This window comes from Eleutherodactylus coqui, chromosome 9 (assembly GCF_035609145.1).
Source record: "Eleutherodactylus coqui strain aEleCoq1 chromosome 9, aEleCoq1.hap1, whole genome shotgun sequence".
Taxonomy (NCBI): Eukaryota; Metazoa; Chordata; class Amphibia; order Anura; family Eleutherodactylidae; genus Eleutherodactylus; species Eleutherodactylus coqui.
In genome coordinates this window covers 106,730,930-106,747,895 of record NC_089845.1, presented here as the reverse complement: position 1 = coordinate 106,747,895, position 16,966 = coordinate 106,730,930, and the positions used below count along the sequence as shown (strand labels likewise).

The following is a 16,966-nucleotide window of genomic DNA, read 5'->3' as shown; positions in this document are numbered from 1 at the left end:
GCACTTCTGTCCCTAATGCCAGGTGCAACGCTCTGCAGAGCCGATTTTGAGAAGAAAAAAAAATGCCACTGCTAACAGCAGCCAACACACAGCTATCAGTGGCCCTAATAAGGACCTTTGGGGGGTCTTGAAGCCTACACTAACTACCAATTCTTTCCCTACAGCAGCTCCGGTATAAACAGCACTGTCCCTCATCTAACTCACACCGCATCTGAGGCGAGCCGCGGGAGGGGCCGACTTTTATATTAGGCGAACACCTGATCTCGCCAGCCACTCACAGCAGGGGGGTGGTATAGGGCTTAAACGTTGCAGGGGGAAGTTGTAATGCCTTCCCTGTCTTTCAATTGGCCAGAAAAGCGCGCTAACGTCTCAGAGAGGAAAGTGAAAGTAACCCGAACACCGCGTGGTGCTCGTTAAGAGTAACGAGCATCCCGAACACCCTAATATTCGCACGAATATCAAGCTCGGACGAACGCGTTCGCTCATCTCTAATATACATACACACACACGTTCTTTTTATTTCTTCCCACATATCATCGATAGTTGCCTCTTTTTAGTTACAAAGTACAAGATGTAAATTTCCTCTCTTTGAAATTTATATAGGCATGATCTTATTAATATTAGAGAAAACCAGATCCAGGGGTTGTAGGTATGGAAGTCTTTATTAAATACTGTGTGATAAGACATTCACTGTATCTGATCTTCTCTGCATACTTTAGGCTATAGCCGTTCTACAGAAATGTGAAATTCAGTTTAAATATTTGCTGCACAATGTCTGATCCACCAATGAGATATGAGGGGAGGCTCCGCTCTTGCAAGCAAACCTTTTTTTTTTCCATCTATTGCCTTGAAGACAACCACTGCTGGGGAGGACTCTTTCACTGCCTCCTTCCAGCTCATTCTCTGGCATGCAAGCCTTCTGGCAAAGCCCACAGCTGAAGACATTATTCTGGAAACTTGACTAAAGTCGACAGCTCATATTTCCATATCCAAGATGGACAGCTTGGTTCTTTCCGCATGGATTTAACGCGTAACAGGTATGTGCAGATTATACAATGTTGTGATTCTATGTAGCTGCAGCATTTCAGCACTTCAGCGCATGGACAGCTCCCATCTGCAGTGTCTCCGCCGAAGCCTTCCCCGTCCAACAATGCTCTGCATAATCTGCCACACACAATCCGTATGCTATTACACAGACAAAGGGCACTGGAGTTCAGGACCAGGACATGCTGATGGTTCCAGTGACTCAGCATAGAGGGGTAGAAGCTAAAATAGGATGGCCTGTGATTAAATCCATATACAATAGGATAGATCCTTAGAAAACCAATATATATTCTGCCATTTTTCTATAGTGTTTAAAGAAGGTTTTCGCACTGATGAATGGAAACACAAAGCAATGAAAGGCAGGAAGCTGTAAGGGGTTAAGCCGTAGGCAATGAGCAGGCAAAAAAAGTGATTGGGCACAATGGTTAGGAGGCTGTTGGCGAGAAGATTAAATTACGTAGATGGATGTGTTTGAAAAGCAGATGCTGCTGGTAATCCTATGCCGTTTGGAATCAATGGGTTAATGCAGGTTTGAGGGGAAAAAAAGATTATGGTACAAAAGACAAGGGCTTAGGTGAAATTATGGTTTTACAGAAGAAGCCTATTGATGGGATGCGGATGTATACTAAAGTAAGTTCCTGTAGTACTGAAATTGTGCATACAGAAAATTGCATATGATGCCCTGATATGGGGCAGTAATGTGAGTCTGAGTTTATACTTTTTAATCAAAGCTAATGTATGTATTTATAGATACAATTTCAGATGACATTTAATGTTGTTTATACAGAAAACACTATCTGTTTATCTATCTATCTATCTCATGTCTATCTATCTATCTATCTATCTCATATCTATCTATCTATCTCATATCTATCTATCTATCTCATATCTATCTATCTATCTCATATCTATCTATCTATCTCATATCTATATATCTATCTATCTCATATCTATTTTCTATCTATATATCTATCTCATATCTATCTATCTATCTATCTCATATCTATATATCTATCTATCTCATATCTATTTTCTATCTATCTATCTCATATCTATCTATCTCCTATCTATCTCCTATCTATCTATCTCTTATCTATCTATCTATCTATCTTCTATCTCTCTATCTATCTCCTATCTATCTCCTATCTATCTATCTCTTATCTATCTATCTATCTTCTATCTCTCTATCTATCTCATATCTATCTATCTATCTCATATCTATCTATCTATCTCATATCTATATATCTATCTATCTCATATCTATTTTCTATCTATCTATCTATCTCATATCTATCTATCTATCTCATATCTATATATCTATCTATCTCCTATCTATTTTCTATCTATCTATCTCATATCTATCTATCTCCTATCTATCTCCTATCTATCTATCTATCTCTTATCTATCTATCTATCTATCTTCTATCTCTCTATCTATCTCCTATCTATCTCCTATCTATCTATCTCTTATCTATCTATCTATCTATCTATCTATCTATCTATCTATCTTCTATCTCTCTATCTATCTCATATCTATCTCCTATCTATCTATCTATCTCTCTATCTCATATCTATCTATCTCCTATCTATCTATCTATCTATCTATCTATCTCTTATCTATCTATCTATCTATCTTCTATCTCTCTATCTATCCCATATCTATCTATCTCTCTATCTCATATCTATCTATCTATCTCATATCTATCTATCTATCTATCTATCTATCTTCTATCTCTCTATCCTTAAGATTTACTAATAAGGCCTCATAAATCGTTGTAAATCATTTTAGGATAGTCCAAGGTGCCTTCTCTCTCCAATAGTGCTTCATCACGCACTCTCAGTGTAAATAGACTAATATTGGGTTCTCTAGTGAATGGCCCTTATAGTTAAGTGAATTACAAGACTTTTACATGACAATAATCTGTGATTTGCAACAACTAAAAGATAATTCAACATCATTTTTGTTAGAATTCTTAGCTAAATAAAACCTATTTGCATCTGATGAACAAACATCTTTCTACCATTGTTCACAAATTGTTTACCTGTTGGGTTCATAGAGATACAGAAAGATTTTGTTGTAACAATTTGATGTGAATGACCAACCTGCACATGCCGAGCCTCTACCAGACCCCTACAGATGAAAGAAAACTCTTAGAACTATGTTAGGCAAGCAAGTTGAATGCATTTCTTAAAGGGGTTGTCCCGCGAAAGCAAGTGGGGGTATACACTTCTGTATGGCCATATTAATGCACTTTGTAATGTACATTGTGCATTAATTATGAGCCATACAGAAGTTATAAGAAGTTATTCACTTACCTGTTCCGTTGCTAGCGTCCTCGTTTCCATGGAGCCCGCCTAATTTTTGGCGTCTAATGGCCTATCTATCCGTGTAGCTCCGCCCCGTCACGTGCCGATTCCAGCCAATCAGGAGGCTGGAATCGGCAATGGACCGCACAGAAGCCCTGCGGTCCACCGAGGGAGAAGATCCCGGCGGCCATCTTCAGCAGGTAAGTAAGAAGTCACCGGAGTGCGGGGATTCAGGTAAGCGCTGTGCGGTGTTCTTTTTTAACCCCTGCATCGGGGTTGTCTCGCGCCGAACGGGGGGGGGGGGTTGAAAAAAAAAAAAACCGTTTCGGCGCGGGACAACCCCTTTAAGCGTCATATTTTCTAATGAGTTTGCACCATTTTTCTGTTGTGGACAGATTGGTACACAAGCCTCTCTATAGTATAATCAGTTATAGAACTGCTTTACCCTGAAATCACACTACATTGCATGCAGCAAGTCAGTCTCCTTTGCACAGGCCCTCCTCTACGATCAGCACATCATTGGGACACCAAATAAATTCTGCTGCTGACTATTTTGATATGATGATATTTCATTCCATGTCTAGATGCATCACATGTAAGAGATGGAGAAACTAGCAGAAAAATGTAGAGTAAAAAGTTATCAAGGCTAAAGGCCCCAATGTTACAGGAGTGATTATGAAGTAAAATTCATACTATTTCTCATATATTATTTGGGGAATTATTATATCTTAAGACATGGCTTAACCCCAGTGCTGTGTTGTATAACATAAGGATTATCTGAGGGAATTGGAAGACATAGGCAAAGAGCCATTTTTAAATCCACATATATGCGAATGTACTAATATAATTATTATGTCATTATGGGAATTTCCCCCATGTAGCTATGGGAGTTATCCAATAGTAATATCTCATATTTCCCATGGCAGAACTCCAGCCCTACAATGTATTATCTTAATACTCCAATAGCTGTGTTTATGGCAGCCTGTAGTCTGTTGATAGATCTGTAGGGTCACTACAATGAATCTGAAATGCCCCAGGCCGCTCTACAGATTCTAATTAAATTATTCCAACATCTAGAGAAATGTTTAATTGTAACATAATATCAGGAAATTATTTGTATGTAATTACTTGATATACTCTGTAGTGGAGTTCAAACGTTTTATAGAGGTATTATATTGATGTATACAGTAACATAATGTGTAAGGCTAAGAAAGACATATGTCCGTCATTTCGACCTATTACCCCCCATATTTTTTCCCGACTTCAATCTGGCAATCAGAATAATCTCTGGATCCCTGACCCCTCTGAGTAAATTGTGACTACAACATGTAATATTGTAACGTTCAAGAAGGACATCCAGGCCCCTCTTGAACTCTTGTCGAACTCGCCATTACCACGTTTTTAGGCAAGGAGTTCCATAGTCTCACTGCTATTACAGTAAAGAACCCCCTTTTATGTTGGATGACCCATTGTTACAGGCACAGTCCTGGGTATAAATAGATGATGGGAGAGATCTCTGTATTGTCCGTTGATATATTTATACATAGTTATTAGGTCGCCCCTTAGCGGTCTTTTCTCTAAACTAAATAACTCCAATTTTGATAACTTCTCTGGGTATTACAGTCCAGCCATTATGTTTATTACTTTATCTGCCCAACTTTGTATCCTCTCAAGCTCTGGTATGTCCTTCTTGAGTAACAGTGCCCAAAACTGTACACAATATTCCATGTGTGGTCTGACCAGTGACTTGTAAAGAGGAAGAACAATGTTCTTGTCATGTGCCCCTAGACCTCTTCTGATGCACCCTATGATCCTATTTGCCTCAGTGGGTGTGAGATCATCTGCTCCTCACTATACAACTCATAGGAACATCTAACAAACAAGTAAAAAACAAAATGTGATTTCGTCAGCAAGAAAACTAATTTTTAAGTAAATTCACTACTGCATGAGATTAAAACAGGTGTCATAGTTTTATCACAAAAGAATATACCACAGTGTGTTACAGTTCAGTTCTGGAGGGCAGATACTGGGCATAATGGCTTTGCAATGGAGCCAACAGAGATTTTTATTTTTTACATATGCTCATCCAAATGGACAAGAAGTATATAGATATAGTAAGTAAATCTCTATGGGATTATCCCATGTCTAGTGATAAATGCATGTAAAGGAACAATCTGCCACTGTAGTTTCCAGGATCAGCACACAAGGACTCAGTATATAAGAAATTGTCTTCTCTACATGTGGTCAATTACAGTTAGGGCCAGAAATATTTGGACAGTAACACAATTTTCGCGAGTTGGGCTCTGCATGCCACCGCATTGGATTTGAAATGAAGCCTCTACAACAGAATTCAAGTGCAGATTGTAACGTTTAATTTAAAGGGTTGAACAGAAATATCTGATAGAAAATGTAGGAATTGTACACATTTCTTTACAAACACTCCACATTTTAGGAGCTCAAAAGTAATTGGACAAATAAACATAACCCAAACAAAATATTTTTTTTTCAATATTTTGTTGCGAATCCTTTGGAGGCAATCACTGCCTTAAGTCTGGAACCCATGGACATCACCAAACGCTGGGTTTCCTCCTTCTTAATGCTTTGCCAGGCCTTTACAGCCGCAGCCTTCAGGTCTTGCTTGTTTGTGGGTCTTTCCGTCTGAAGTCTGGATTTGAGCAAGTGAAATGCATGCTCAATTGGGTTAAGATCTGGTGATTGACTTGGCCATTGCAGAATGTTCCACTTTTTTGCACTCATGAACTCCTGGGTAGCTTTGGCTGTATGCTTGGGGTCATTGTCCATCTGTACTGTGAAGCGCCGTCCGATCAACTTTGCAGCATTTGGCTGAATCTGGGCTGAAAGTATATCCCGGTACACTTCAGAATTCATCCGGCTACTCTTGTCTGCTGTTATGTCATCAATAAACACAAGTGACCCAGTGCCATTGAAAACCATGCATGCCCATGCCATTACGTTGCCTCCACCATGTTTTACAGAGGATGTGGTGTGCCTTGGATCATGTGCTGTTCCCTTTCTTCTCCAAACTTTTTTCTTCCCATCATTCTGGTACAGGTTGATCTTTGTCTCATCTGTCCATAGAATACTTTTCCAGAACTGGGCTGGCTTCTTGAGGTGTTTTTCGGCAAATTTAACTCTGGCCTGTCTATTTTTGGAATTGATGAATGGTTTGCATCTAGATGTGAACCCTTTGTATTTACTTTCATGGAGTCTTCTCTTTACTGTTGACTTAGAGACAGATACACCTACTTCCCTGAGAGTGTTCTGGACTTCAGTTGATGTTGTGAACGGGTTCTTCTTCACCAAAGAAAGTATGCGGCGATCATCCACCACCGTTGTCTTCCGTGGACGCCCAGGCCTTTTTGAGTTCCCAAGCTCACCAGTGAATTCCTTTTTTCTCAGAATGTACCCGACTGTTGATTTTGCTACTCCAAGCATGTCTGCTATCTCTCTGATGGATTTTTTCTTTTTTTCAGCCTCAGGATGTTCTGCTTCACCTCAATTGAGAGTTCCTTTGACCGCATGTTGTCTGGTCACAGCAACAGCTTCCAAATCCAAAACCACACACCAGGAATCAACCCCAGACCTTTTAACTACTTAATTGACTACAGGTTAACGAGGGAGACGCCTTCTGAGTTAATTGCAGCCCTTAGAGTCCATTGTCCAATTACTTTTGGTCCCTTGAAAAAGAGGAGGCTATGCATTACAGAGCTATGATTCCTAAACCCTTTCTCCGATTTGGATGTGGAAACTCTCATATTGCAGCTGGGAGTGTGCACTTTCAGCCCATATTATATATATATAATTGTATTTCTGAACATGTTTTTGTAAACAGCTAAAATAACAAAACTTGTGTCACTGTCCAAATATTTCTGGCCCTAACTGTATATTAGACTGCCTTCTAACGGGTTAAGGCTCTCTTTCACATACTTTGAGATACGTTGCAGTGAAAGGGATATTTTAATGTGATTGTTCCCAGCAAGAGAAACCAAGTAATCTTGTAGATATGACACCTTTTAATGGCTAACAAAAATACATGATGTTATAGCAAGCTTTCGAAACTCTCAAGATTCTTCCTCAGGCATAATGAAATAGATCCGAAGAGGCATGCATATATATGTACATATACTTATGACAAGGCACAGACATGTCATAGATATCAGCAGTAAAATAGAATATGCTGCGTTCTATTTTCTGGGAGCGGATTACACAATTCCAACATGCTAATGTGAGTGGGACTGCGTAATTTGAAGCATTTTATTGATCTGCGTATTCATAGAATCATAGAATGGTAGAGTTGGAAGGAACCTCCAGGATTCACTAAATCATCCTAGACTGATGTCTGTCCAGCCTTTGTTGGAATACTTCTACTTTGCAGACCGTTCACCATCTTGGTAACTCTTCTCTGAACTTGCTCAAGTTGTGTCTGTCTTTTTTAAAGTGGGGTTCCCAGAACTGGCACGGTAATCCAGATGAGGTCTGACTAAGGAAGAGTAGAGAGGAATAATTACCTCACGTGATCTAGACTTTATGCTTCTCTTAATACATCCCAGAATTGTGTTTGCCTTTTTGGCTGCTGCATCACATTGTTGACTCATGTTCAGTCTATGATCTATTAGTATACCCAAGCCTTTTTCACATATGCTGCTGCTTAGCCCAATTCCTCCCATTCTGTATGTGCTTTTTTCATTTTTCTTGCCCAGATGTACGACTTTTCATTTCTCCTTGTTAAATTCCATTCTGTTAGTAGACACCCACTGTTCAAGCTTTTCTAGATCTTTTTGAATACTCTCTCTCTCTTTCCTAGTGTTAGCTATCCCTCCAAGCGTGGTGTCATTGGCAAATTTGATCAGTTTCCCATCAATTGCCTCCTCCAGATCATTTATAAAAATGTTGAACAACACTGGGCCTAGGACAGAGCCTTGTGGTACCACACTTGATACATTCTTTCACTTGGATGTGCAGCCATTTATGACCACTCTTTGAGTACGATCACTCACCCAGTTGTGAATCCACCTAACACTTGCCTTGTCAATCCTATATTTGGTCATTTTTTTCAATAAGTATGGTATGAGATACTTTGTCAAATGCTTTACTAAAGTCAAGATATACTATATGCACCGCATTTCCATGATCACCCAGTTGGTGATTCTGCCATAGAAGGAAATTAGATTAGTCTGACATGACTTGTTTGTTACAAACCCATGCTGGCTCTGGTTAATTACTCTATTTTCATGCAAGTACTTGCATAGATGCTGTTTAATAATTTGTTTAAAGACCTTTCCCGGTATAGAAGTCAAGCTCACAGGCCTGTAGTTTCCTGGATCCACCTTCTTCCTTTTTTTGAAGAAAGGGACAACATTTTCCCTTTTCCAATCTTCTGGGACTTCTCCTGTTCTCCAGGAATTTTCAAAGATTATGGCAAGTGGTTCAGCAATTACCTCCGTTGCTTCCTTTAGTATCCTAGGATGCAATTCATCTGGACCTTGAGACTTGAATTCATTTAAGTTAGCTAAGTGTTCCCTCGCCATCTCTCTGCTTTTAGTAGCCTGCATTTTTTTATTTCCCCAATAGCACAGGGAAGATAAGTTGATGTAAAGTTCGGCCTTCACAACATCATTCTTAACCAATTCACATTTTCATCTTGTAAGCATCCAATAGCATCTTTGACTTTTCTTTTGCTTTTGACATACCCCCCAAATCCTTTTTTATTGTTTTTGGCCTCTGTTGCGATCCTCAATTCCTTATTAGCTTTGGCTTTTCTGACACTTGCCTTACAGTTTCTGCAGACCGCATTATATTCTTCTTTAGATATTCCCCCCTCTTTCCATTTGATAAACATATTTTTCTTCCTTTTTGACATGTGTGCAAGTTCTGTGTTCGTCCATCCTGGTCTCTTTAAATGTTTCTTATTCTTCCTTCTTTTAGGGATTGTTAACGATTGTGCTTTGAGAATCTCATTTCACAATATTTCCCAACTTTCCTGGAAATTTCTGTCCTGAAGAGCATCCAGCTATTCGATCCTTCTTACCCTCTTTCTGAGTTCATTAAAATCTGCCTTTCTGAAATCCAACCTTGAGGTCTGAGTTTTCTCAGGTCTTCCTGCACCTTTTATCCAAAATTCAAGGATAGCATGATCACTACCTCCTAAGGTCCCAGACACTCTTACTTCCTGAACTATTTCCTATCTGTTGGTAAGAATTAGGTCCAAGATAGCAGATCCCCTTGTTTTCTCTTCTACCTGTTGGAAGATAAAGTTGTCAGCAAGAGCGGATAAGAATTTGTTGGATCGATTACTTACTGAGAGAGATTCCCAACAGATGTCTGAATAGTTAAAATCTCCCATGATCACTATGTCATGCTTTTTAGAGAGCTTGGCCATCTTATGTAGAAAGAGTTCATCCATATTTTCTGCTTGTCCAGGCAGCCTATAGTAAATGGCTACAATAGTGTCCTTTCTGTTGTTCTTATTCCATGGCCATCCGCTGGGAGGATGGATGAGACCTTCTTTACGAGGTCTTCAAAGTCTCTGCAGATAGTTACAAGGTAGTTTTTTGCAGTGTCATTTGTCCCTACATGTATTAGTTGGAATGGGTGGTGTTCTGTAGGACTGAAGAGTCTTGACAGCCTATCAGACACATCTTTGATTTGTGCACCTGGAAAACAGCACACCTCTCGTGAGGTGTCAGGTCTGCAGACAGCGGACTCTGTTCCTCTCAATAGGGAATCTCCCACAACCACCACTCTCCTTTTCTTCTTCACAACAGCACCTCTTTTTCTCCATTCAAGAGGACTCTGTGTGCTTACTACACAGTGCTTTATAGGTAGTCATTTCTGGCTGTACCTTTTTCTCCTCTGCTCTGTTCTTTGTTTGTGGAGTCATTTCTTGCTCTACCTCTTTCTCCTTCCACAGAAGGAGACAAAGCTACAGCAAGAAATGATCAAGAAATTAGTAAGAATCTTCTGTATTATCGCAGATCAGTGTTATAACTATAGAGGATGCAGGGTTCGTGGTTGCTCCTGGGCCCAGGACCCTTAGGGGGCCCATAAGGCCTATCTTCTCCATATAGTAAGCCTAGTAGTATGAATAAAGCATTATAGTTAGGGGTCCTGTTACAGATTTTGCATTGGGGCCCAGAAGCTTCAAATTATGCCTCTGCGGCAGATCATATGCTTGCAGAATCCACAATTAGAATCTGCTCATGTGAGACCAGCATCAATATATGCTTTTTTCTATATACAGTAATAGCAGCAGTAGATTCAGGGCTAAAACAGATGAGCGCGTGTGCAAATACGTTCACTGCACCCGCAGCCCATACGCAATTCACATTGAATATGGGTTGCGGGTACCCACATCCTCACTGAGTGATGGCACGGGAAATACAAATAACTAGAATAAAAAGAACTGTACTGCGCATGTCCGCCTGCAAGCCTCCACGGTCATCTGCAGTACAGTTTAGTGAGTTACGCAGGGTCACTGGTCGGGCTTATAGCTGGAATTCCCAGTGGGCCTCCTGCATGCGGAATCCGATCTGTTTGTGTGAACCCGGCCTTAAAGGGATAAAATAACCATTTGGTCCACAGAGCATTGCCCAAGAGCCCAAAGCATGAGGTATCCCATAGCCCTTCACCTAAAAAATTAAAACATATAGGTTATGGGGAAGGGGATTAGAGTTGTGTTATCACTAGGCTGTATTCATACAGGAAAGCACGATATTAGTCCGAGAAACTCTGCAAATATGATTTTCACGTATCTGAATATCGCTTGTTGTTTCGACAGGAAAAATACATAACTGCATCGCACTCCCATGAACATCATGTCACCCAAATAATAGGGTATGCTGCGATTTTTCTATTTTGCAGCCTCACTACAACAGAAAAAATTGCCTATGCAAATACATCTATTGTAAATAATGGGTTATTACAACTCAAAAGTTCTGTGTGTCTCGCAATCATACAGAATGTGTGCGGTTTTTCTCACTTGCGTAAATACAACCTTATGCAGGACTTAGAATCTGTCTCCCATCACAAATTGAAAGGAAACATTCTGACGGCTGGAGGCTACTACAATTTGGAGTTTATTGTTTTCTATATGCTCCCCCTAGTGGCTGCTGCAGGCAGACAAAATGTTATCATTTAACTCTATCGCTGTGTGATGTAACCAATTTGGAGCTCTGTCTATAAGCTAAAGCCTGATCTCCGGTCCCTTGTATATGCTGCCATTTCTGGGTCCACAAAAAAGCCCAAAAATGGTAAACAAAAAAGTCTATAACTTACAATTACGCTGCAGGAATAAAAAAAAACCCGTTTCGGCGTGAGAGAACCCCTTTAACTCAACTCCCATCCCGCCCCCTCCCATTGCAAATGGTTGGAGGGGAGGAGGTGAGTCCACGAGGGGGAGGGAAGGGGGAATGTCTCCCCAGGCCACACAGCATTGCCGCCTCAGTGTATATGCGCCAGGCCCTTTGCCATTCAGGCGTTCTTACTGCGCCGGCGGATGCACATAAAATGCCTACGGATGTGTAAATGGGCCCTCAGACTGAGGGCTCAAGTCAGACAAGCGAATTTTAAACGCATGTTTAGTTGTGTTTTCGTTTCGCATCTTCCTTTACCAAGATGGCCGCCGGGATCTTCACCCACGATGCACCGCGGGTCTTCTCCCATGGTGCACCGTGGGCTCTGTGCGGTCCATTGCCGATTCCAGCCTCCTGATTGGCTGGAATCGGCACACGTGACGGGGCGGAGCTACGAGGACCAGCTCTCCGGCACGAGCGGCCCCATTCACCAGGAAGAAGACCGGACTGCGCAAGCACGTCTAAAAGCGCCAGAAGACAGCGAATTTAGACGGATCCATGGAGACGGGGACGCTAGCAACGGAGCAGGTAAGTGAATAACTTCTGTATGGCTCATATTTAATGCACGATGTATATTACAAAGTGCATTAATATGGCCATACAGAAGTGCTGAACCCCACTTGATTTCACGAGACAACCCCTTTAAGCGCCCGTCCCCTCCCTGCCACTTGTCCGCAGCTAGGAATGGGAAGGGGTGGAGCTGCTAAACTCTCTCCCACCTCCCTTCTACGGCAGCTAGCATAGGCTCCCATAGGAACCTATGCAGCTGCCGCTGACGGCGTGAGAGCGTCCAGTCGGGCGCTTTTACGTCGCGGAAATACGCCCCTGTGCACTGATGCATTGTAAGCCAATGTATCAGAGGGATAGCGCCTGTGTGAATAAGCCCTGACTCTGCATTATAATCACTAAATATTCATCACACAATTCAAAATCAACCGTATAAAACTGTTCGTGAGCATCGCCCCCGAATAAACATAAAAATGCCAGCAGCAAACCTTCCCTCCGCATATGGAAGCAGGTATATAGTTTTTCCAGGCACAAATACAGTAACAATAATTCTGAATGGTGGACACTATAAAACCAAACGGCGCCAGAATATATTGGGGAAGTGAAATGCACAAAAACTATGTTGTATATTGGTCCAAAATAATGAAATAAACCTATTATGTTTTTTGAACACTTCTTACATCTACCTTGATGGTGCTACTCCGTTCCCGCTCTCTTATATATGGTGTAATTTCTGAAACCAAAAAGAAATACTAATCTTAATAAGAATCTATAGCCAAATCTTGTCAAATGTATTATAAATGTCTGGCATTTGGGGGGTACAAAATATTGGTTGCAAGGTGGATTCAGATGACCGTATATCGGCTCGGTTTTCACGCCGAGCCGATATACGGTGTCCTCATCTGCAGGGGGGGAGGATGCAAGAGCCAGGACCAGGAACTGAGCTCCCGCCCCCTGTCTGCCTCCTCTCCACCCCCTCTTCGCCCCTCTTCACTATTTGCAATGAAAGGAGGTAGGGTGGGGCGGGGCTAAGTGCTGAGAATTAGCCCCGCCCCACCCCACCTCTCCTCATTGCCAATAGCGCAGAGGGGCGGAGAGGAGGCAGAGAGGGGGCGGGAGCTCAGAGCACTGCTCCTGGCTCTTCCAGCCTCCCCCCCTGCAGAGAGAGACGACGTATATCGGCTGGGCATGAAAATCCAGCCAAAAGTAGTAATCCCCAAACTTGAGTCTTCACAACCTCCCAGCAGGTCATGATATGAGGATATCCTACAGTAAGAGCACCTGTGGCAATGTCTGAGGCACTGAAAATAATTACATCACCTGTGCAACACTGAGGAAATCCTGAACACCTGACCTGTTGAGAGATCTTGAGAACGGGAGTTTGGAAAACACTGGTCTAAAGTGTGATGGAGATGATGTAAGGCCAGGCTCACACGAGTGGATTTGAATTGTGGATTCCGTGATCGCTGTCCGCACGTATGATACATGGTAATATGTGGGCATTGGAATGCATGGACTTTCGGCCGTTCGCTCATACTTGCCGGTAGGAATTGTGTATTCCTCAAGCAGAATAAAAATTGTAGTATGCTCTATTTTACCACAGATTCCACGCATATGAGCTCCATTGATCTCTATGGATGTGTTTGATCTGCAGTGCATATGCAATTAACATAGCGTTTAGACACGGATTTGTATGCACATTGCTAGGAGATCAGATACTAATAGAATATAGAAAGCAGGTATTTGTGGGCAGACAATGCAGGACAGTTGGGGAGCAACCTACCATCCAGACCGCTGTCTGCAACCTCCGCTTGTTCTTCTAGGCTCTTCCTCCTCAAGAATAAGTGGTTTTTTTTAAAGTGCTTTATACTACTTCCAAAATAAGTAGTGTAAAACCAGCCACGCCAAGGGAGCAGCATCCTGTTCTGAAGGCTCTCAGAACAGCTCTCACAGCAACAGCACAAGAGAATGTCTCGCAGGCGGGCGTCTGAGCGATAGAAGGGTGTTTCAAGGGGGTTGGCAACTTTCTGATGTCATTACCTGCTTGTGTTCAGTGTTTTGCGCGGATAATACACTATCCATCCGCGTATATCCTTGCAGAAAACCGCACGCATATGCGACCATATGCAATTCCTTTCCGCGATCATTCACAGGTTATCTGCTGCAGATATCCACACATGGAATCCGACCCGCCCATGTGAGCCTGGCCTAAGGATAAGCAATTTGTCTAACACACCTAGCAAGATGCATCATATTTTGCATATTGTTATTTGACAAATTTGCCATAATTTGCATAATTTTTAATAAAAATCAATGCATTTTAAGACCTTATTGATCTTTTTTGGTGTTAATATTTTTCAACAATGAAGTAAAGTAAGAAGAGAAATTAGTCCAACACGTCTAGCCAGATACACCAAGTTTATTGTGCTATGTGCGCCATTTTGCTAAATTTGGCATTGTTTTTGCCATTTTCACCATCTTCTATACGCATTTTACCTACAACATTATTGAAAAATCTTGCAAACTATTTCTAATATTACATACAACAGTTATTGTATACACTTACATATCCAAAGACTAATTCTTTCTGTCTCATGCATCTCTCTTTTACCAACAGTAGAATAGAGGTGTCATTTCTCCATTGATGCAATACATGACAACTGCATTTCATTGATGGCTCCAGGCAGAGCAGTGGCGGAGAATTTAATATCCATCCTACCACTCTGCCCTGTAAGTCTTGGTTTACATGTTAGGGGTCTATGATGAAAAAAGTTTGGTACCGTGTTTAAACCAGAAGAAGAGCCCTGCGTTGGTTCGAAAGCTTGCATTAACATCATGCATTTTTGTTAGCCATTTAAAGGTATCATATCTACAAGATTACGTGGTTTTTGTTGCTGGGGCCTATGATGATCACTTATACTGGGAAACTCTTCTGGTGTATACATGAAATGCTCCCATAGACTATCATTAGTCACTTTGGCATATGTTTGGCCAGTGTAAGTCAGTATACCTGTACTCAACTCTACTAAAAAGTAAACTCAACAACTGTATGAAGAAATTATTCTGTACCAGTAATGCATTTTAAGACATAATTGAGTCAGTAAGAGTTAGTGGCAGTCATATGCAATTACCGTATATACTCAAGTATTAGCCTACCCGAGTATAAGCCGAGTCAATACGTTTTACCACAAAAAACTGGTAAAACTTATTGACTTGAGTATAAGCCTAGCTATATAGTAGGTAAAAAAAAAAAGCAATACTCACCTATCAGCCAGCGATTGTGACCCCGGCGCGATGCTGTCCCCGGCAATGCGGCCAGCTGCTGCAGTCTTCTCCCTGGCTTGCTGACGGCAGGGATTTCAAAAGCAAGCCAGGGAGAAGACTGCAGACGCTTGCCACACTGCCGGGAACAGCATTGCGCCGGGTACACAGATGCCGTCTAATAGGTGAGTATTGAGGGTTTTTTTGCTTTTTTTTACCCCACTCGAGTATAAGCCGAGGGGGGCTTTTTCACATTTTTTGTGCTGAAAAACTCGGCTTATACTTGAGTATATACGGTATATAAGCCTATAACTGTATACATCTATGGCACATGCTCGACAGAGAGCCTGGGGAGAACTACTAGTTTTAATTACTGTTAAAAAAATATTAGTACTAGTATATTTCTTATATAAGTACGCACGAATTTGTAGCAATGCACCATCGCTACAAAAGCCATGTATGTGAAGCCCATGGTTTCTGATGGGTTCTTTCAGGCTACAAAATATATTCTCATGTGAAAGAACCCATTGGAAACCATAAGATTCACATACATGCGTTTCGTAGCAATGTTGCATTGCTACAAATTCGTTTGATGTGAAACAGGCCTAAAGGTTTGTCCAGTTACAGCATTTCTCTCATACCACCAACTGTAATAAAATAACACAATAAGCAGTACTTACCCGTACTCTGCCACGGGGATCCAGGGCCATAGCCCTACCATCCTCTCAGTGTTGTGAAAGGTCATGTCACAGGAAATTTCTTGTCCACTGCAGCCAATGAGAGGCTGCAGCATCACCGTTCTGCACTCCTGACATCATGGTGCCCAGGATGTGAACGCTGATGCCAGGAGAACAGGTGGTAATGCTGCAACAATCAGATGAGTTCCCATGACATCATCTCCACAACACACACTGGAAGGATGGCGGGGGTATGCTGTTGGACCCCCGTGGCAGAGGATGGGCATCACAATGCAGCTGGCAGACAGTCATAGGTCCAGGGTTACATTGTGGCAACAGCCCCAGCCACCCAATGCACCATGTTGGCATGTGTTTATTTTCTGTTGGCATGGAGTTAACGACTCCTTGCTGTTAAGTGGTTAATTGGCTGACTGAGATAATTGGCTGCTCCGTCAGTCAGACAGCAACTGTTTGGTTATTTAAACTAGCTCTTCTAAACAGAAGGTGCTGGTTATACTCTCTGTATAAAATAGAAGGTGTTTCTGGTCATGTTGGTGGCTTCTGGGTTTGAAGTGTATTTCAGGTAAGGTAAGTCTGCTTTTGATCTACTTTTTAAGCTGGAATGTTTATATATCTTTTCCCTGTACTATAGTTGTTGAATATACATTGTGTGTCATCTTACTTTTGCCACTATTTCCTGTCAGTATCTAGGGAAAGTCAGGGTCGCCCCAGGTTCCTGGGGTTGTCCTAATCAGGGCAAGCACTCTGCTTATAGGTGAGGTGTTCTTGTATCCAAAT

General features: G+C 41.6%; 1 protein-coding gene across 1 annotated transcript in view; it reads left to right on the top strand.

The window, feature by feature from the left end:
• Positions 1–965: 965 nt before the first annotated feature.
• CLVS1 (clavesin 1) overlaps positions 966–16,966 on the top strand; it is a 104,441-nt gene continuing 88,440 nt past the window's right edge. Inside the window, exon 1 of the mRNA XM_066579001.1 lies at positions 966–1,037. The gene's annotated coding sequence lies outside the window, so the exon portion shown is untranslated. The remainder of the gene's footprint in view (positions 1,038–16,966) is intronic.